Genomic DNA, 22953 nt, shown 5'->3' on the forward strand with positions numbered 1-22953 from the left:
GAATGCCTTCTTTCCAGATTTTATAGTTGCATTCAGTGGGAGATACACTGTAAAATGTGCTGACTCCATCTTATCCATAACTGGAAGTCCATTAGTGTAATTTCTATGATCTCCAGTTCTCTGCCTACATTCTCCTCTTGTAACTTAATCCGTTGAACATATTATCATAGTTTTTTTACAGTCTCTGTCTAAAAACTCCATTCTCTGGGTCTTTTTCTATCATGTTTTTTTTTTCTCTCTTGGTCATCATTTATATCTTATCTCCATATATGTCTGAGTATTTTTTTTATTGAGTGCAAGGTATTTGTATTAAAATATTTTTAGAGATATTTTGGTGCTTTATCCAGTCATGGATTAAGATTAGTGAAAACTGGACTTTATTCTTTTTGAAGGCTGATCTATTTCCAGTTCATCCTTCCTCCCAGCAGGTAGCCCTTTGGGGTCCTGACTGATGAGTTGGAATATTTTTCCAGGACCCCTTTTTCTTCTTGGCAGTCTGAACTCCAATTTTTGTCCCCTTATGCTCAGCTATGTTTAGGTCTTCAGCCTCTCAGATGCTGCTTTCACTTTTATAACTGTCATTCACCTCAATTGTAAAAGTACTCCCCAATGCCTGTCTTAGATCTCTTGGCTTCTCTAATCTTCTAGATCTGGGCTCTGCAATTCTCGCTGACTTGGTAGCTCTGTGATTCATTCAAGCTAAGGTTTTTATGCTTTGTCCCAGTTTTTCTAATTGTTCTTAGCAGGGTTATTGGTCTGAAAGAACCTATTTAGCCATTAGTCCAGAGGGAACTATTGAAACTATGAATGTGATCATGACACCTTTCTCCACAGAAACCTTTAATATGTCCTCAATTCTAATTACTACCCATTCCTATCCTTATCCTTGCAATTTTTTTTCTGAACCAGATATACTATTTCATGCTGCTGTGGCTTTTCTTATATTTTGTCCTCTACCTGGAGTTCTTTCCTGTCTCTTCTCTTCCTGGAAAACTAAATCTGTTTCTTCATAACCCATGTTTTATTTTATCTTGTTCTTTAGAGTCCCTTTTCTTTTGGCCTCTGTATTTCATACATGCTATTCTAGTTGTAACTCTCATCCATCCTTACAATTATTTGATTATATGTCTACCTTCCTCACTAGAATGTGAGCTCTTTTATAGCAGAGATCATATATTCTTCATTTTTGTATTTTCAAGCACCTAGTACAGTATTTAGCATGAATGAAGTGTCAAATAAATATTCTTTGCCTGAAATTAGTTGAGCTACAAAAACACATACAAGTATAAGCCTGGTTTTGTTCTGTGTTTATCTCCCAGTTCATCTTCTCTCAGGAACTGTGAAGGCCTTAGCTAGGACTCACTAATTGAAATGTCTCAGGCTTTGGTTGTCTTCATATATAGAATGATTAATTATTATTCCTCACTGTCTGTTGTGTTTAATATGGATATTGTAGACTGGTCAAATTGCAGACTTTGTATCAGGTTTGATACTAACTCTACCAACCTCTCAGTTAGTGTCTGAATTGTTTAAAGCTCAGACTTTAAAGTTCAGAACACTTAACAATTTTATGTCTCTGTTTCAAGCCATTTGTTCTTATTAGTTCTCTCACAGTTCTTCACAAATATTTTTAGCCCATCCTGGTTTTCAGCAGAAAATGTTCACCTCCTAGGTTGACTGTTACCTCAAAAAGTCTTTCCTACTGTGTAGAAGTAATTTTCTCTGTTGTCATCCCCAGGATGCTGCTTTAAATCTGCCCCCTCTGCACCCCTCCAGACCTCAACTGTCTGGGGATTTGCCATTTCATTGTTTCATGGTACAGGAGCAACACTGCTAAAGTGAATTAAAATAATATAGGGGCATTGCACTCTTACAGTGCTGTAGCATTTTAGACCCTATTGTTAGGCCCTTCAGTGACCACCAAATGAAATTAAGCCTTAGTATAATCAAAGCCTAAGAAATGCCTTCTGAAAATCTCCTTGTTACTCACATGTGGCCCTCTGTAAGCCAAACTCTGTAAATAAACTCACTACCTTCCCCCCAAGGTGGGACATGACTCCCAGGGATGAGCAACTCTGGCACCAAGGGATTATTTATGTGCATTAATCAGCAATGCATTTGGAGAAAGAACTTGATCAAAAGGCGGAAACACTAAATACAATAGAATTTTTATGGCCAAGAGATTTCAAAATGAGTTGGGAGGTCATTCTGAACGTTAAGCTTATGCAAATCTCAGCCAGCATTCATTAATTGCCACAGTAAACAAAGCCCCAAACAAAAGTGCTCCTGAGGGCCCTAGGGATGTCCGGACACCATAGGCAAGCCAGATTGCCTCACGGTCCCCTCAATGGGCCTTATCTGGGAATATATATAAATCTACTTCCCCAATATAACATAGTTATTCTCATTCATAAATTCCCTAATCATGATTCTTCTCCTTTTATCTGAACCTATAATTTTCAATTTACCGGTTATGTATGGTTCTCAAAGACTAAAAGCCTTCAGGTGGTTCATATGCCAGTTGAGCCCTGAAACCTAGCAGACATGCAGTCATCTCCTATGCTTCAATTCTTCAGGTCTGCTCTGGACAACCAACTAAATGATGAGGATACACCTGCCCTACTCCCAAAACAAGGAGTATCTTCAATTGCAGGCAAAACAACCCCACTCCTCTGCCCCATAATATCTACATCTTTTCTCAGCCTGAAGCAGCCTGAGTAGGTACCACCTCAAACCCCTCAAGATGGAGGAATGAGCAAAAATGGGGAGAGTATAGCCATTGAGCAAAACAGAGTTATGTTATTGTAGTTGTTAATTGAGTAACTTGTAACATTGATACAAATAATATATTTTTTAATTAAAAAAGAAAAGAAAAGGGGATAAGAAAATTAATATTTCTCAAGTACTTGGCAAGATTTGCATAGATTAATTCATTTACTGCACCAACAGCTTGGGAAAGGAAGTGGTATTATCCAACTTTTCTAACTGGGAAACAGATAATCAGAGAGTTAAATAAATAATTTCTCCAGCGTTTCACTGCCATGATGCCATAGCATTTTAGACTTTCTTGTTAGGCACCTCAGTGACCACCCTGCCTGGCACCTGCTTATACAAGTTAAACAACTTCTCCCAGCCCTTTCCACATCCTATTAAGTCCTACTGTGGAAGTAAAATACAAATGTCTCAATCTCCACTCTTACTTGAAGAACCACTATAGCTCCATCCAGGTAATGTTATAAAGGCACAGCCTCCAAGTCCACTGTACCTCTTTACCTCCTGCCTGCTTGGTTGAGCCTAAGTTCCTGAAATCTTTCCTCACGTGACCCTGTGAGACCTGCCATCCCTCTCTATTCTAGGGCCTGTGAGTGCTAATTAACTTTTCTTTCATGCATCTCTGGTGTCACTTGTCCTTATCAAACCTAACTAGACATATAAGGATCTTTACCACACAACTGCACTTGGAAAACTTTGATGTTCACCAAGACAGCAATAAATAATAAAGTTAGAATTTGATTCAATATATAATTTATTGATTCATTTATATTCTTCCAACCTTAAAAAATGGTTCAAGGCAGTTTACTTTAAACATACAGGTTAGGTAACCATAGAAAGCAATGACCACAAGATAAAAGTGAATTTTCAGGGAGTGGATGTGGCTCAAGTGGTAGAACGCCAGCTTCCCACATGGGAGGTCTCAGGTTTGGTCCCTGGTGCCTTCTAAAAACAAAACAAAAAACCCACCAAACAACAAGCAAACAAATGAACAAACCAACTCAGGGTTGCTGATGTGACTGAGTGGTTGAGTGCCAGCTTGCCACATATGAGGTCCTGGGCTCATTCCCTGGCTCGGGTTCCATTATGTATATATATAATTTTCAAAATAAGTAAAGGAGAAAAACTCTAGCAAGAACTCCTTGGTATAAGAAGCTATAGATTTCATGTACCAAACTAAGCTTTGGGCGTCCTGTAACTAGGGAAAGAAGAGAGAAAATAACAGGCTTCTTAACTCACATTTTCTCTAGCTAGAACCACTTCAGATTCTCCAGAGAAATGAACAATATCTTTATGGGGACACCTGAGAGAAATTTATCTTGGGTTCTCTGCATCAAAGGTATTTAGTGTGTATCAGTGTTCCAAAATGTATTCATCAAATGCAATGAATCTGCCACACTGATGAAAGAGGTTGTTGATGTGGGAGGAGCGGAGGGGGTAGAAAGTGGGGTACATGGAAACCTCTTATATTTTTTAATGTAACGTTTTGTGTGATCTATGTATGTTTTAAAAAAAGATAACAAAAAATTAAAAAAGGTATTTAGTAACATTAGAAACATTTAAATAGTTTACCAAAAAATGCTGGGATTTCATGGCTTATTTCTTCCTTATATCAGCCCTCTGTGAAAGCCAATCATTATTAAACTACTGCTGTAAGGACAGTTCTAGACTGAGGGAATAGTAGACCAAGTTTGTTGGTCTCTGATGATCTAGCTTAACCCAAGGATGGAACCCAAAGAACTCTGAGGAAGACCTTATTAATATCTCTCAGTTGGTCAGTCTTGAATCCAAGCTAAAGCGTCTGATTCTTTTTTTTTATTAAAGGTATTTCAAATCTCCAATATTGGAAAATGGTAGAAGTATTTACATAGGCAATTAAAGAAAGCAACTAATTGGATTCATCGTAATAAATTAATTTCCTTCCCTTTCCATGAAAATGAATGATTTCAGATACTATTTGGATGGTTGTTTTGCTTTGTGTATGTTTTGAATGATCACTAATCACCACTGCCAGCACAACCAGCGTAAGGCACCGTGACAGATGCTGAAGAGATGGAAGGGCACAGGATACACGGAGACTTCAGGCCAGTAGTTGAATCCAAGGACAGATCTGGTGTGAAAAAGGAAGTACTGTGTATTAGGTTCCTATTGCTGCTATAACAAATTACTACAACCTTAGTGGCTTAAAACAACACAAATTTATTACCTTATAGTTCTGGAGGTCAAAAGTCCGAAATGGGTCTCACCAGGTGAAAATCAAGGTGTCAGCGGGGCTGCATTCTTTCTGGAGCCTCTAGGGAAGAATCTTTTCCTTGTCTTTTCCAGCTTCTAGAGGTTGCCACATTACTTGGCTTATACCCCCTTCCGGCCATCGTATCACCCTAACCACCGCTTCCGTAGTCACATCTCTTCCTTGACTCTGACTCTCCTGCCTCCCCTCTGGACCTTAGTTGGGTTCACTTGGATAATAGAGGCTAATCTCCCCATCTGCAGACCTTTAACTTAATCATATCTGCAAAGTCCCTCTTGCCATTCAGTTAACATATTCACAGGTTTCAGGGATTAGGATATGGACATTTTGTAGGGGAGGCATTATTCTGTCTATCATATGCAGTAAACACACAAAAATGGCCATTGCTTTATAAACATGACCAAGTTACTTAATCTCTAATGCCCGGTTTTTTCCATCTCTAACATGGGCCAATAATACCTCCCTCAGAGGATGGTTGTGAAGATTAAATAAAGTGTGAAAGCATTTGCCACTCTGCCTGGCACACAGTAGGTGCTCAGTAAATGTTAGCTGTATGAGGATTTAAATCTAATAGCTAAAACCTGTATAGTGCAGAAAGCTTGAATCAAACTTCTTAGGCTCTTTGTAGAGAGAAAAAAAAATTATTCTTCTTTTAGGTTGGTGCATATTTTCAAGAGAAAATAGAAAATGTGGCTCCAGATAATACCAGCTCTGTATCCCTATTTGAGGACTAATCATATGGTGAAATATCACATGCTTTGGCATTATCTTCCACAAAACATAAGGGTGAAAACTTAAAAATAGAAAAATAGAAAATCTCAACAATAATTCTGGTGGAAACGACTTGTAACTATTTAGCACCTTATTTTTATTTCTGGAACACTTTCTGTTCGAAGAGCTCAAATTACTTAGGACATGCCAGCGAATTCTTATGGCACCAGATGGATCTGGTGCAAGAAGGGAGCAGGCAGTAATGAAGAGGGCAAAAGGGGAAGTGGGGCAGGTGTGACAAGCAAGGGTTTGTGTTTGGAAGCAGTTCTTGGCAAAGGTGAAAATATTTTTAGGTAATCTTTTCTTTTTCCTGTGAACATCTTGTAATACTCTAAAATTTGCTCCATTCTTACAGCCTAGAAATAGAATCCTGGAAATAGAATGACTGCACTTTAGTGGTTACTGTGGGCAGGGAAGTGAAAGCCAAGAGGGGTGGATCGAGAACTTTTTTATTTTTTGATTTCTCTCCCTCCTCCCTACTCTGGCTCCTGTGAGCTCCAGCGGCACATATTAACAATTTTCTGCTTCTTTCCACTTTTCCCACATGCCCCCTTCTCAATCCCAGAATATCTCTAGTTCAACTTTTTATTTGGACCGCTACTGCCCAACAACAGCCCAGAGTTCCATTGTGCTATTCTCTCTCATGATATTGCAGCTGATTTCAAACCTTGGTTAGAAGACAGTACTGGTTGAAGCTTCAGATGGCATAGGAGAGCCATGTCCTTCATTCTTGTTGTCTACAAATTGCTACTTCCTTTGAATCATTCAGTTAACAAATATTTATTGAGGATCCTCTTAATAAGCTACTGGTACTAGATACTAAAGATACGGCAGTGAAAAACATAAGTATCACTTTTTCCATCACTTATAGTCTAGTGAAAGAGACAAATTAATAAATAAGGAGGCTAATATGCAAATGAGAAAACTAAGGTTGTTATAAGCACCAAGGACAAAATAAACAGGGTAATGAGATAGAATGCAATAGGAGCTAGTTTAGAAGAGGTGGGGACTAGGTCTGATTGAGGGATAGAAAAAAGGCTAGCATGGCTGGAACATGGTAAGTTGGGGCAGGGTTTTATAAAATGAGCTTGGGGAGGCAGACACACCTCAGTGATGCCCAGGAGTCTGGATTTTATTTTAAGAACAATTGGAAGTCATGAAAGCATTTTGGATGGGTAATAACATGATCTGATGTATGGTTTAGAGAAGATCACTCTGATTTCTGAGTGGAAAATAGTTTGACAAGGGACACGAGTGAAAGCAGGAAGATCTGTTAGGAGATGCTGATGGTGAGAGGTGGTGATGACATGGACCAGGTGGCAACAGTGCCAATGGAGAAAAATGGACAGACTTGGGATGTATTTTAAAGGTAGAGTCAGAAGGACTTGCTGTTAGAATGATTTGGGGGTTGAAGGAGAGAAAGGAAACTTGGGTGAGAATGGAAATTCAGGTTTTGGCTTGAGAAACTGGGTGACTGATGGTGACATCTACAGACACGAGGAAGATAGGTGGAGGAGCGGATTTTGTGGAGGGAGGGAATTATAAGTTTTGTTTTGGTCTAAGTAATTTCAAGGACCTTTTAGACATCAGCCTATCTGACTTTCAAGAGGAGATGTCATATAAGCAGAAGACACAGTTCGGGATTCATTAGAATATCAGTGGTATATAGAGCTAAAGAATGACTTGAGCCCATCTAGGTAAGAAAAAGAAGAGGACTCTGGATCTTTATAATAAATGGTTAGAGATCAGCTGGACAAGGAGAAGCTGGTTAGGAAAAGTGTGTGGTCATTAAAACTATGAGAGGAAGTTATTTTGAGAAGGAAAGGGTGATCAGCTGTGGTAAGTATAGCTGAGAGGACATTAAATTAGAGGACAGAGGTGACCACCAGATCTGTCAGGATGGAGGTTGCTGGTGACCTTGATCAGAGTGGTTTCAGTGGTGTGGTAGGAGAGAAACCACATTGTGGAGGAATGAATAGGAGAAGAAGAAATTGGATAAAAAATACAGACACCAGTTTTGGCCCACCCAGCCTCAGTGCTGTTATCAATTTGAAGTTTGTTGGGCTTCCTTGGAGCAATTCTTGAGGATGGGTGACATAGAGGGGGTGACAGGTGAATCGTGTTTGTCTTTAACCTCCTGTCCTCTCCATCTTCTTTCCTAACTTTTCCTGCTTATTCTTTGAATAAAATATTTTTTGGCATGTTTACTCTTCTGTGCTCAGTACTTACCACAAACACTCTTTCACATTTTCCCAAAAGAGAACACAATGCTGGAGAAATGCTATCCATGGAACAGATTGTAGGTGGTTGCTAACACTGGGGTGAGTATTCTATTTGATTACTACCCTTACAGTCAATTCTTGCCATCATGGTCAGTGATAAATGATACCTTCAGACCAGATCAGTTCTGTAAGAGAAGAATAAGAGCTTTCTATGGGATGTAGAAGTTCTAGTTTGCATGCTGAATTTCAGACTACCATAAGCTCACCCAACCTGTTTTCTCTTCCTCCAAGGCACATTGCTAGATTGCATTTCCAAACCTCCCTTGTAGTTGTATGTGACCATGGGATTGAGTTCAGGCCAGTGAAATGTGGGTGGAAAAGAAGTGAGCAATTTCCAGGCCTGACCTATAAAAACTTCTGGAATGCTCCTCTATGCTCTCTCTTCCCTCATCTCCCAGCAAGTTGCAGAGGATCAAGCAGTAGACCCCATGGCCTTGGAGACGGAGAAGCTATAAGATGGAAGGAGTTTAGGTGTCTGAAGACCATGTGGGAAGACAATGCTAGAACCAGGAACACAGTCTTTGGACTTCGCATGAACAAGAATTCAACTTACAAAGACATTGAGATTTTAGGGTTTGTTTTTTACAGTTGCTGGTGACCCGAACTGATATACATTTCTTATGTGATTTTCCTTTCTGTGAATTTAGTCATTCTTCCTCACTCTCCTGGAGTGCCCTCTTCTCACTTTATCAAATTTGACAGCCACTTTGCTGACACTCAGTGAAGCTTCATGGATCAAAATTTTTTCCCGCCATATTTACCATTAAAACCCAATATTCCTTCCTTTTCTGGTGATTTCTTTTTTTGCAAAGCAGTACTCACACTGGGTGGGGGATTTGTCCAAATTGGTTTCAAGAGGTGAAACCAATTTGGAAACGTGTTTCAGACCTATTGCTAAATAAAAAAAAATATAATTTAGAAACAGGTACTTGGTCTCCGAGAAAAAATATCTTGAGTTTTAAGCACGGATTTTCAAATGAAGAATCTGACAGGCAAGGAACAATTATTGAGCTGTTGATCTGTTCTGTGCATCTGTACACACAGTGTTGAATAAGCTGCTAATCCTTTCATCTCTACAGAATATTTTAGGGCCGCTCACAGTGAGGTCATGCATATCCATTTCTGTGGTGTTCTCCCACTCTACCTACTCACCATGTGTTCTGGTGCTGTGGTATTTTTGTCCACTCTTATAGTACTCTCGCCCTCTTACCTTATTTCCTTCCCTTAAGCCCAGAAAAAAGAAAGTTGATTCTTCAATTTCTTTTTCCCAGATTGAAAATGTGACTGAAATTAGGAAGGAGGACATTGCTATTTTTTATTCCCCTCCTCAGGTTGGTGTTGAAAATGACTCAGAGTAAACAGCTTGCTATTCTGTAAAAACAATTCTTCAATTGATGAATAAATTCTATCAATGATAAGAGCCATTATTTGCTTCCCTGAGAGAGGTTCTCTTATATTCCCAAATTTCACTTGTAAATTCTTTCTGCTGTTACTGCCTTTCATGCAATTTCATGTCTGCAGAAGTACTTTCTAGAGGAAAAAATGATTGAGTCATGCATTTTTTACAATGATATAAGTGTAATTTAAATTAAGATTTTTTTCATATTGGATTTAAATGAAAGGTTCTTGTTGCTGGTCCTGCAACATGGACAGAGAAGTACCTCCTTGTCCATTTCTCCTCCCACCTCCTTGGTTAGCTAGCAGTAACACATTATTTGCATTTACTAACCTTTTTCTTTTCTTTTTGTGATCCTAGGTATCATTTTTCTTCCTCAGCTACCACAGATTGTTTGAGATGATTTAGATATCAATCTCATCAGTCAACTACTTTTGAAACTCTATTCTCACTTTAAAAAAATTGAAATGATTACAGATTCACAGGAAGTTTAAAAAATGGTACAGAGAAGTACTGCATATTCTTTATCCAGTTTCCCCCCAATGTAAGGTTGCCAGATAAAATACAGGAAGCCCATATAAATTTTTTTAAAATTTATTTATTTCTATCCCCTTCCCCCCCACATGGTTGTCTGTTCTCTGTGTCTATTTGCTGCGTCTTCTTTGTCCGCTTCTGTTGTTGTCAGCAGCACGGGAATCTGTGTTTCTTTTTGTTGTGTCATCTTGCTGTGTCAGCTCTCCATGTGTGTGGCGCCATTCCTGGGCAGGCTGCACTTTCTTTCGCGCTGGGTGGCTCTCTTTATGGGGTGCACTCCTTGCGAGTGGGGCTCCCCTACGTGGGGACACCCCTGCGTGGCAGGGCACTCCTTGCGTGCATCAGCACTGTGCATGGGTCAAGGAAGTCCGGGGTTCAAACCGTGGACCTCCCATGTGGTAGACAGATGCCCTAACCACTGGGCCAAGTCTGCCGCCTCTAAATTTGAATTGAAGATAAACCATGAATAATTTTTTAGTATAAGTATTGCCAATGCAATATTTGGGACATACTTGCACTAAAGAAAATTGTTGTTTATCTGAAATTCAAACTTTTAACTGGACTTTTGTTTTGTCATTAGGATATATCTCACTAGGAATGTGGAGTCAAATCATTGTGTTTCAATGTTGTTTGAAATAGTTCCTCTTTCTGTGGTTATGCCATCAATAGGATACATAGTTATGTTTGTTTCATTTTACTTTTGACTATTTCAAGAATTGCTTGTAAATTTAATTTTGTTTTATAGAATATTTGCATGGTTCTAAAATCAACATGAATATACTTTCAATATTTTTGTTCTCCAAACTAACTGAAATTAGTTTTCTCATTTTAATATTTTTAAAAACAGATGCAATCTCTTTTTTCCCTAGGTGCCACCTTTTTAAGATTCTTTTGTAAAACACCGTTCTGAAAAAAAACCGAGCCTATAAAGATAGTCTATATAACACTGAATGACCTTCTTTGGAATTGCTTTAAAAACAAGTCACCTTGTATTTCACCTAGAGAGAAACTGGAATTTCATGCTAATTAGCCTCCCAGTTCCTTTTATTTTGAACTTGACTAAAAATGTTTTCATGAAGTCCTTAAATGAAAACCCAGCAAGGGAGGTCTGAGAATGTATTCCTATTTAAGGTACTTGGATTTTAACTTTAACAACTCTACATGTAGTTTCTGTAGTTAGGAATTGTGAAAACAAGCAATGAAGTAATAATATTTCTTTACAAAGACTATTTTAGGGGCGGGAATGAGCAACTACTTAATGCTAATTCATTTGAAGTATTAAGCGTAAGTTGTTGGTACAGGCTCTTTGAATATTTTTAATTTGGAGAAGAGAAAGATGATAGCTGAGGTCTAGCCAATACTTGCTAATTTCATTTAGGGTTAGTTTTGTCTGTCTGTCTTTTTGCCTTCCATTTTTGCCTCTCTATCCTTTTTGTCTTCCTTAAGAGATAAACCTTCACTTTTGAAAATAAAAGAATATTTTTACATTTCTGGTCATTAAAGTAATACATGCTCATTATAAACAGATGTTTAAGTCATAAAAAGGAAAAGAATATCTCATAATTCCGTAACTCAAAGACAACCATGTTGTCATAGATGTAATCCTTTCTAATATTTTTCTATGCTTATTTTACATAGTTGAGATTAAACTTTGCTTATACTCAATTTTACTTTCTTTTCCTGTTTAATATGAAAATATAAGCACTTTGCATATTATTAAAATCTGCAAATAATTTATTGGTTATTGAATATTCTGTCATACAACTTGGAATGGAGACTATATCAGTCATCTTTTGACTCAATTACACTATAACCATGTGTAAAAACTTTAAAGGCAATTTTAAATATGAGTGAGTATGATCTTCCAAAGGAAAATTCTGGAAAAATGCACTTACGTATGGTTCCCACCTGGGATTTGTCTAAATTGTGAGAAACTTGTAGTCATTCTTCGGTTATTTTTCCTCATGTATTTCAGCCATATGTCTTTCAACCAGCGGCTCTCAGTTTGGTCCCTGGACTGAAGCATAAGCATCCCCTCTGAATCTGTTAGAAATGCAGATTTGGGGCCCCATGCCAGCCCTACAGAATCAGAAACTCTAAAAGACCCACCCAAAAGTAAAATCAACACAGACATACATAACAGTTGGCAACTCTCACATTGGTTCCTTGACCTGTAAAGAAGCTACCAAATTACTCCCCCCATTCCCATTCCCCGGATAAGATAGTCACAAACAATATTGAATTCCTGGGCAGAATGGAACAGACGATGGGGAAAGAAATGAGTCTTCTTTGATCTTTCTGGCAGGTGGGACTACTTTATTTGATGAGGAAAGCCTGAATAGGACACCAGTTGCTTCTTTTGCTCCCCAAATCCATCTGTTTTGTACTTAGCTGCAGCAATGAGAGTTCTGCCAGTCTTAGTTTTTTATAGAGTGTATGTGCATGTGTGTGTTCTCTTCCTTTGCCTTCAAAGGCATTTTCATGGGAAGCTGGGGGATGCTGTCTCAGAGATTGTTAGCCAGATGTCATTTAAAAGATGTAACAAATATCTTTTAAAGTATTTTTAATTTATTCTTAAGTTACATCAAAGAGTGGATTCTGGCAGTTAGGTATAAATGACTATAAAATCACGTTCTTTTGGCAGGCCACAAACAAATCTTCAGGGGGATTTATTCACTGTATAATAGTTCCAGTCGAATTCCTTGGGCCTGGATTCACCTGAAGTCTTTGTAGGACTGTAGTAATATGTCTTAGAAATACAGTCTACAAGTCTATGATTATGTCATGGCACCTGAAGGCGGTGAGTAATAGATGTTATTTTGAAATAGCTTTATTCAGACTTCTACTTGATAGCTGCTTGGGTCTTTGGTACTCAGATGGACTCATGTCCTGGCTTGGGGACCGTCCGTCTTACAAAACTTCTGTGAGCACAGCCATGGCCAAGAGCAGCATTTATTGAAAACTTCCAGTGTATGCAATCCCGTGTATGGATGGCGAATCAACCAGGAAGAGTAAGCCTTTCTGGAGGTAATGATTGCCGGAAATAAATCCCATAATTCCTGTGTGAACATGTGACAAAGTGTATTCAGTTTGGGGGCCTTACATGGCTCATTTCTTGGCACGCACCAAGTCACATCACTAAGTTGGCAAAGATAGTTGTGAGGCCACCAACAACAATGATAACTCCTTTCCTTTATATCTGGGCCAACCCAGATCAGACCCTCTTGTGTATTGAAATGATATTAATCATATTGAGTGCTCCTAAATATTATAAACATGTTGACCACAATTAGAATGTAAACAAATGAGAAAAAACTGTTTTTGTAACAAGTGATAACCAGGCTTTTGTGCGAAGAAATGACATGGCTCCCAAGACCTCTCTTTAATGGTACCCACCTGCATTCTTTAGACCCTCTGACCAATGGACTTTAGAGCCTCTGGTATTCTCCACCTTTAAAAGTATTGTATGCCCTTGACCTAGTGATTGTATAGGCCGCATTGGCAGTTTGTGATTAAGCAATTGAGTACTCAGGTTAGAGTGGTGTGGGATCTGCTTTCAAGTGCTAAATTTACTCTCAATTTGGATATTTTCTTGGTTTGTTATGACAACTATATTACACCCCAGCTCACATACATCAGAATATATGTGGGACCCAGTCACCACCACTTTTTAAAGCATCCCAGGTGATTACAATGTGCAGCCAGGGTTAAGAACCACTGTATTTAGGCACTCCTAGCTAAGAAGCACAGAAATTCACTCAACTCTATAGGTAAGATGTCAGGAAAATGAAATTCCTATAGCATGCTGAAATTTTTCTACTGGTTGTTAGTGTTGTTAATTTTAGAGTAAGGACAAAATTTGGAGAAAAAGTGGGATTACAGGTGGTTTTTTTCCCTTTTCAATATTTTTTTATTCCTATTTAAGAACATTTTTTGAAATGAACATAGAATTCTTTTACAAAAATCCAACAATTAATAAACTTTAAACAAAAAAATGAAAAGCACATCCCTTTTCATATTCTAAACTATCATGGACCACTATATTGGAAAAAAAAATAGAGACACATTCCCTCTGATTTAGTGTCACAAAGAGGCTTAGACAAACTCTCCCCCCTACTATTTAATACTGACAAGTCAAAGAACTACAAGTGACTCTTTTAAAACAAAATGACCATTTATAGGAGTTCAATAATAGTTAACTGATTTATAGATAACAAAAGTATGCTGCAAATCAGCTAGTTCCGATACCTAGGCATACATTTCAAAACCAGTGTATCTAGAAGGTTATGGTAGAAAATGATGTTGCTCAATCTTAAGCATTCTAAAGCTCCCATCTTAAATGGTTTGGTATTTTTGTTAAAGCCAAGGTAGGATTTGGTTACATGTTTTTAAAAAAAACTTCAGGCTTAATTAATTTTGGTTTAAAGTTTGGAATCTTTTTGTCTGTTCACTGTGAGTTAGTCATGGCCCAATATTTCTTTTCAAGAAGAAGCTTAGCCTTGCCTGAGGATGGTCCCTTGGGCTTTTATTTACTGTCCTCAACTTTCATAAAAGGTATGAATCCTTCCTATCCACTCATCTGATTATTAAAGCATATTGCTCTACACTCAACTGACAACACAGGGTACATTAACACCAGGAACTCATCTGGAAGGACAATCTCAAACTCACTGTCATTCAATACTTATCTTTAATTCCAAGCTTTAAGCTTGGTTGGAATTCTGACAATTTATCCTTTAGATGTAATTGCACACATGTGGAAGGGCGTATGTTCAAAGTTATGCATTGTAGCTTTTCTTTTATTTTGTAATACAAATATTGGAAACAAATGTATCATTTTTTTTCTTTCTTGTGTGGATCTACTTTGGTATTGTATCTAAGAAATCTTTGCCTAACCCAAGGCTACGAAGATTTTATTCTGCACTTGCTTTGAGGACTTTTAGAGTTTTAGGTTTTACGTTTAGGTCTATGATCTATCTTGGGCTGATTTTTGTATATGGGGTATGTGTATGGATCAAAGTTCATTGTTTGTGCATGTGGATATCCAATTATTCCAGCACCATGTGTTGAAAAGACTATCCTTTGTCTGCTGCAAAACCTTTGTCAAAATCAGAAATATTTATTTCTGGACTTATGCCTTTGTAATAAGTAATATCCAGTCATTTGTGTGAAGAAATTATATGGACTTGTGTGATGCCTGCTAGATGGGCACTTCTTATAAAAACCCAGAGCAAGTATTACTTTGGCAAAACAGGCCGAGGCCGACTGACCCCAGTCACTCTGACCCCTGGCTGCAATGCCTGTGCTGCATTATGAAGAAGCTTGCTGTCCCTCTCACTGCAGCCCTGTGCCTCCTGCCTCCTGCCATTGACTCTGAATCCTCCATTGAATGCCACGTAGGGCCTGACTCCACAGACCTCTCATTGAGAGTACCTACCTGCATTATTTTGGCTCTGAGACCAATGGACTTTAGGGACTCTGGCATCCTCCACCTTTAAATGTATTGTGTGTCTTTGACCTGGCCATTGTGCATTGGTCATTTTGGCAGCTTGAAGTTAATCAAGCAAATAAATTGCATTGAGCATTCAAACTAGAGTCATGTGGGTTCTGCTTTCGAATGCTAAATTTACTGTGGATTTTGATCTGCTTTCAGTTCATTATAACAACTACATTTGGACATAACCAGGCAGATGTTATAGCAAAGAGGTCAAAGGAAGAAGTTGTAGATGCATACATGTATAAGGAGAAAGGAATGTTGAGCCAAATTGCCAATGGATGCAAAACTGCTCTTTCGGGAGGGGTGAGGGGTTTTCCCTTCACCGGACAAACTTATTTGCATGTCTATAGACAAGAATTAGTTTTCATTTCTATCAGTTATCTACAACTTATGGAGTTGTAAAATAGCTCCCATAGAATCAGAATCATAACCCAGAAAAGAGTACTCTAGACCAGGTTGGCAGTGTCTGAGTATCACATTCATACCCCCTCCTGCCCCCGTTTTTGTAAGGCATGTGAGTCAAGAATGGATTTTACATTTTTTAATGGTTAAAAAAATCAAAAGGAGAGTAATATTTTGTGATACGTGAAAATAATATGGAATTCAAATTTCAATGTCCCTAAATAAAATTTTATTAGAACACAGCTTGTTTACATATTATGTCTTCTTCTTACAGCTGTAACTGAGGGTTAAGAGTTAACAAATGTGCTCGCTTTAGCAGCACATATACTAACATTGGAACGATGCAGAGAAGATTAGTATGGCCCCTGCGCAAAGATGACATGCAAATTCATGAAGCGTTTCAAAATTTTCGGCCCCACGCGAAAAAAGTGCAGCCTGCCCAGGAGTGGCGCCACACACATGGAGAGATGATGCAGTAAGATGAAGAAACAAAAAGAGACACAGATTCCCAGTGCCACTGACAAGAATCCAAGTGGACACAGAAGAACACACAGCGAATGGACACAGAGAACAGATGGGGGGAGGGAGAGGAGAGAAATAAATAAAAATGAATCTTTAAAAAAAAGAGTTAACAAATAATTATGATTACTGAGTCATTATATGATGCCTTTATATGATAAAATAGCAAAAAAAAAATACCTGAAATGACTGACGCTGGCTTGAGTGGTCCCAACTGTTTATGGTTACTCTAGACTTAACTTCACCCATAAACAAGGGTGAGACCACTCTAGCTAGCGTCAGTATTTTATAATATAATTGTTTGTTAGTTTTTAACCCTTGGTTACAGTTGCATTGTTCTACTACCTCTTGTACACACACATACACACACACACCTTCAATTGTTCATGTGTTTTTCTGATCATGATCTTATTTCAGCTTGGAGGCATGCTTGAAAAAAAAGTGAAGCTTGTGTCTTTTTATTTTTCTGCAGGATTGAAAATTTTCTATAATTTTTTTTTAATGCTTTACAATTTCCTGATGGTGCCTCAGGTTCAGGCTGCAGGGGATGCTTTATATTGTTAACATTCTTACCTGCCAAGATCTTAAATCCTTTTAAACCTTTTAAAGCAGGTCTTTACCTTCTGAGCTGGATCTGAGTCTGTAATAACTGATATAACTGATATGGCTGATCAGATTTCTACAAGACGACTCCCAAATACATTTTCCTCTTTCCAGTGGGCTCTTCTGGGCAGGGGCAATTGGTAAATTCTCTAGTTGTACTCTTTGGTTTCAGATTGGCTTGAGCCATTTTGGAGCCAGGTACACTCTTACACTAGAAAGCCCTCTGGGTATGTCTTAGTGATTCACAACAATTGCTATGGTGACTAGTCATCCTGTTTTGCCAGCAACAGAGGTTTCTTGGGATGGGGGACTTCAAGTGCCCAAACTGGGACAACTGGTTGCCCTACTCCCTTTTATCATACAATCATCTTGATAGGTGGAAAGACATACAAGATTAAGTTTATTTGAGAAAAGACAAAACCAAGGCTCAACTAGGGTAAATAACTTACTCAAAGTTACAGAGCATTTTGGGTAGAGCCAGTAATTCAAGGAATATGTCTTGGGAGAGAGATTTTTGACTCTTTTTAATGAAGAGGAGGCATAAAGAGATAATGCACATCAATGAAACAGTTTCCTGATGTGGAGACAGTGGCCATAGCAGTTGCTGAGGGCAGGGAGAGGGAAGAAGAGGTGTGATACGGGAGCATTTTCAGGACTTGGAGTTGTCCTGAATGATATTGCAGGGACAGGTACAGGACATCATATATCTTGCCATAACCCACTGAATGGACTGGGGGAGAGTGTAAACTACAATATAAACTGTAATCCATGCAGTGCAGCAGTGCTCCAAAATGTATTCACCAAATGCAATGAATGTACCACAATGATGAAGGAGTTTGTTGATGTGGGAGGAGTAGGGGTGGGTGGGGGTATATGGGATCCTCTTATATATATATATATTTTTTAACATTTAAAAAAAAAGATTTATTTATTTCTCTCCCCTTCCCCCACCCCACCCCAGTTGTCTGTTCTCTGCGTCTATTTGCTGCGTGTTCTTCTTTGTCCGCTTCTGTTGTTGTCAGCGGCATGGGAATCTGTGTTTCTTTTTGTTGTGTCATCTTGTTGTGTCAGCTCTCCGTGTGGGTGGCACCATTCCTGGGCAGGCTGCACTTTCTTTCATGCTGGGCGGCTCTCCTTACGGGGCGCATTCCTTGCGCGTGGGGCTCCCCTGTGCGGGGACACCCCTACGTGGCACGGCACTCCTTGCACGCATCAGCGCTGTGCATGAGCCAGCTCCACATGGGTCAAGGAGGCCCCGGGGCTTGAACCGCGGACCTCCCATGTGGTAGGCGGACGCCCTAACCACTGGGCCAAGCCCACCGCCCTCTTACATTTTTAAGGTAACATTTTGTATGATCTATGTATCTTTAAAAAAATAAAAATCAATCTACTGAAAAAACAATTAAAAAAAACAATAAAAAAAGAGAGAATGCACAGGGACACAGTTTCATGTTACACCAATGTGGCTGCTGAAGGAAAATCATGTTAATTTTTAGCTTTGTGAATTTAATTAACACACATATGACACCAATATTTTTTGCCTACATGAGAGCAATATCTTGAAAATCAGCTTAGCTCCTTATCCTACAAATTCTAAGACCGCAGCTTTCAAATTTGCCTGCCCATCGGAAACACCGGGGGAGCTTTGAAAACACATGGAGACCAATATCCCACCTCTGAAGACTGGTTTAATTAGGCTGGGGTGGGGCAGGGATTTCCTCAAGGTTGAAAACCTCCCCAGGTTTGATAATCACTCTTGTAAATCAGTGTTTCCTAAACTTTCATGTGCATCTGAATCACCTGGAGATTTTGTTAAAATGAAAATTCTTTTTGGTCAGGTCTGGGATGGAACTAGAGATTCTGCATTGCTAACAAGCTCCCTGTAGATGCCAATGTTAATATAAAATGTTTGCTTTAGTGTTGTTGCTATAAAAAATAGTCTGGATTCATAGTAATTGCTGAGTTCCTAGGTGGGTGGAGGGCCTAATCAGAAATATTATTTTCCCAGATATATTTAGATTGGTGGGTTCAAACATCCTCCTTTTGTGACTCTGAAACTGGATTTTTTTTTTTCAAATAAGATTTTATTGAAGTACATCATTCATACATGAACATACATAAACAATAACTATATAGTAAAATTTGTCAATTTATGACATAAACATGCATATCATCATACAAGGCTCCCTTACATCTCTCCCCCATCAACACCTTGCATTATTGTGAAACATTAGTTACAAACTATGAAGGAGGGTTGTCAAATTATTACCACTCACTATAGCCCATGTCTTACATTTGGTGTATTTCCCCCCCAATCCATGCAGTTTTCAACACCCTATGTTAGTATCATATATTTGTTATCATTCAGGAGATAACATCGTCATATTTGTCCTGTTAACCACAGTCCATCATCCACCACTAGAGTCCTGTGTTATATAGTCCCATGCTTTGCACAATTTTTTAACAGATATTTTTGTATGTGCATTGTTCACTCTTTGGAGTAATGAAGACATTCTAAAATGGACTCAGGTGATGGCAGCACAACTCAGTGATGAATATGAGAGCCACTGAGTGCACACTTAGAATTGTTCATACGAAACTGGATTTTTAAAGCATTCTGCTTAAGTTAGCACTGGAAGTTTCGATACGGTGCCTGTTGTTCCTTAGATTGTTGTGTGAATGGAGTCGATTCTGCTTTTGCCACTTTTGGAATCCACGAGGAATTGAACCAATTGGCTGGGATGCAGGGCACCTGGCTCCTGTGTAATGCATTGTCTCAGGGTTGGCCCTTTTCCACAGATACCATGAGACAGTGGAGATCCTGGAATGAAGCTGGTTAACTCTCTTGAAAATGGCACCTGGGGCATAAGAATTGGGGTGGGGCAGGTTAGTTTAGGGAAAGGGAAGATGAGTCTGAGACCTGGCAGAAAAATATGGCCGTGAAACACGTGGCCATGGACCCCGCCTGGAAACCCCCTGAGGGAAAGACTGCCATCAAGGAAGCTGCTGGAAGGACCTCATGAGAACTCCATTTGGAATGGGATCTCATTCAGGGTCAAGGGTAAGCCCGGATATCCTCAAGGGGCTTCACCATTGTGACCCCTGGGGAAATGACGGGTGGGGGGTAGCCAATCGGAACAGCAAACAGCTGGGGCCCTCCCCAAAACACTCGCAAGGGGAGGAATAATTAATAGCTTAATAAAGGTAACCACATAAGCCAGATCTTTCTCTTTGCCTGGAGGAGCCCGCACCTACATCTGGGGAAGCGTAATAAAAACCTGTTATTTTCTCCTGTTTCTGTTCTCCCATTTTCTCAACAAACTCCTGGCCTAACGAAACCAGCATGTTCTTAAATTCCTTTATGTAACATAGGCAAGAACCTAGAGGAATCCATCATCCCCCGACTTCCGCCTGCTTCCAGGGTACTGGACACAGAGGGAGGCTTCTCCTGAAGACAAAATTGATTGGCATTCTCCTTTCTACACAGAAGTCTCTTTCTAGGTTTGATGTCCTGGTTCCACCAAGTCTTTGGCTGCCACTTACTCCTTTATAGGGTCTTATTGAATAAAGCCATGGGGGGGGGGGAAGGGGTGTGTGTTGTGATTCAGAATAGGTCCTTTCCTTTTCTCCCCTCACCAGAGCATTTGGGTGAGTGCAGGTCTAAGGAGAGAAGGAAGGAGTGGGATGGCACTGTAATAGAGATGCAGCTCAGACATTCGTGTGTCTATCAACTCTGGTGGCTCAGAATAAAACAAAGAAATCAAACTAAAGAAGGTTGAAGAGTTATTAAGCTCACTAAAATTCATTACAATTTTCTGTTTAGGCTCTTTTTAGTGTCTTTTGGAGTATTCCGTGCGTTAGACTTGGAAGCATTTTCTAATTTGCCCGCTGATATACATCATTTCTAACTTGGATTAATTTCAGTCTCCAAGGTGCTATTCCTCTGGGTCATTGCCACCTCCCCACGGACATAGTCCTTGCTTTCTATGTGGGACAGGGCCTAGTTTGCTCAAATCTTATTAAAAATAACCCTGCTCACGGGTAATTTTGATACCAGTTTCAGTTCCTGAACTCTACCAGCCACTTCCAGGAAGCAGAAACACCAGCAACAACTCTCCAGGGTCTATTTTCCCCTGGAGTGAGTCACAGCCAGATGTATAGCTCCAGCTGAAACTTGATAACACCAGAATGTTCTTATGGATAGGTGGAGTAGGTGATTGCTTCTGCGGTGTCAGAGAAAAATTGCATTGGACAAGGTGAAACTGGCAAGGATGACTTTATTTGTAGCTACCATGGTGGGGGAGAGGGAGCAAAACTCAACTCAGTTGAAATGAAGGACAAGAAGCTTTTCAAAAGCTCTGGGGGTGGGTTGGTGGACAGGAGGGGTTGGGTTTGATCATTAGCAGGGGTGAGTGATTTATTGAGGTTGCAAGCGGGAGCACTTGGTTTAGAATGTTTTCCTTTGGGGTAACTAGACCCCCTGGAATCTGTAGGGCTGGGAGGGAGGAAGAAGGAGAAGAGCAGCTACCTAATTAGAAGCTTCTTAGGTGCCTCGATAGAGTAAGGGCAGGATGCAGAAGGAGGTCAGGGGCTTGGAATCATGGAGAAGCCTAAATTTAGTCAAGCTAAAGGGAAATCAGGGTAGTCTTGGTCAGCGGACATGACTCAGAGGACCAGAGAAACCCCTGTTCCTCTTCCTTTACCAAAATGTTTTCCTAATTTCTGTCAGATGCCTAAAATTCTTGCAAGGGAATTCTTTTGTTTAAGATTCTAGTTCTTGTTCAATGCTCTGGGAGGAGGGGATAACACAAATCAGAGCATCTTAAACTTTTGTGCATACGAATCACCTGTGGACCATGTTAAACTGTAGATTCAGTTTCAGTAGGTCTGGGTGGGGCTTATGATCCCACAATTCTAAAAGCTTCCAGATGGTTTTGAAGTTGCTAGTGGGTGGACCACACTTTGAGTAGAAAGGCTAGATCTATGGTTCTCAACTTTGCTGCACATTAGACTCTTCTGGGGAAATTTTAACAATCCAGAAGCCCAGACTGTGCCCCAGACCAATTAAATAAGCCTCTCGGGGGGTAGGACCAAGACATAAGTAGTTTTTATAGTTTCCCAGGTGATTCCATTGTGAAGCCAAATTTGAGAACAAGCGCTCCAAACCAGTGGTTCCTGACTTGAGCTGCTGATTAGAATCATCAAGGGAGCTTTTTAAAAATACCAATGCCTGGCTCTCTACCCTAGATAAATCAGATCAGAATCTCAGTGGGTAGGGTTTAGGCATTAGTACTTTTGAAAAGCAGCCTAAATATTTCTAATGTGTAGCTAGGTTTGAGAACCACTGTCTGTTAATCAGTTTTTATAATTTTATATGGACGAACTCTCCTCTTGGCAAGATTTGATGGGAGGAGTGGGAGGCACAAGAATTGTAAGGGTCAGGGAACTGGGGCCACACAGGAGGGCAGGGATGGGAAGAAAGCTGTAAAATGGGAAAGTAGGAAAGCTGAAATCTGTGTCTGCTGCATAACTTTGCCCAGGGCTGCCCTGGAGAGTATTGGTGTAGTATTTGGAAGGATCAGATCATGGTACTCTCTTGTTGACTAGTAGTAGACAGGGTACCATATGAAAGCTGAGCCTACAAACTCTTTTTAATTGTCTTCCAAGTTAGATGCTTCAGCAAGGGTGACCAATGGTCCTGTTTGCCCTGGACTGTCCTAGTTGCAGCACTGAAAGTTCCACGTCCTGGGAAACTCCTGAGTCCTTGGACAAACTGGTACAGTTGGCATACCTAGCTGTACCTCCCTTCTGAAGCAGTGACCCAGAGTTTGGCAGGTGGCCACCAGAGGTGACTTTTGCTTCTGGTTGGTCAGTCAGAAGAAAATCAGCCTCCTTGAGATGTAAGTGTATTTCATTCATTATTGGT

The 22953-nt window shown here is 39.6% G+C and overlaps 1 non-coding gene across 1 annotated transcript; it reads left to right on the forward strand.

The window, feature by feature from the left end:
* The first annotated feature begins 16208 nt into the window (after positions 1 to 16208).
* LOC111762290 (U6 spliceosomal RNA) lies at positions 16209 to 16315 on the forward strand. The gene has a single exon (XR_002795442.1). It is a non-coding gene; the product is annotated as a U6 spliceosomal RNA (small nuclear RNA).
* The last annotated feature ends 6638 nt before the right edge of the window (positions 16316 to 22953 follow it).

Source organism: Dasypus novemcinctus, chromosome X (assembly GCF_030445035.2).
Source record: "Dasypus novemcinctus isolate mDasNov1 chromosome X, mDasNov1.1.hap2, whole genome shotgun sequence".
In the NCBI taxonomy this organism is placed as follows: Eukaryota; Metazoa; Chordata; class Mammalia; order Cingulata; family Dasypodidae; genus Dasypus; species Dasypus novemcinctus.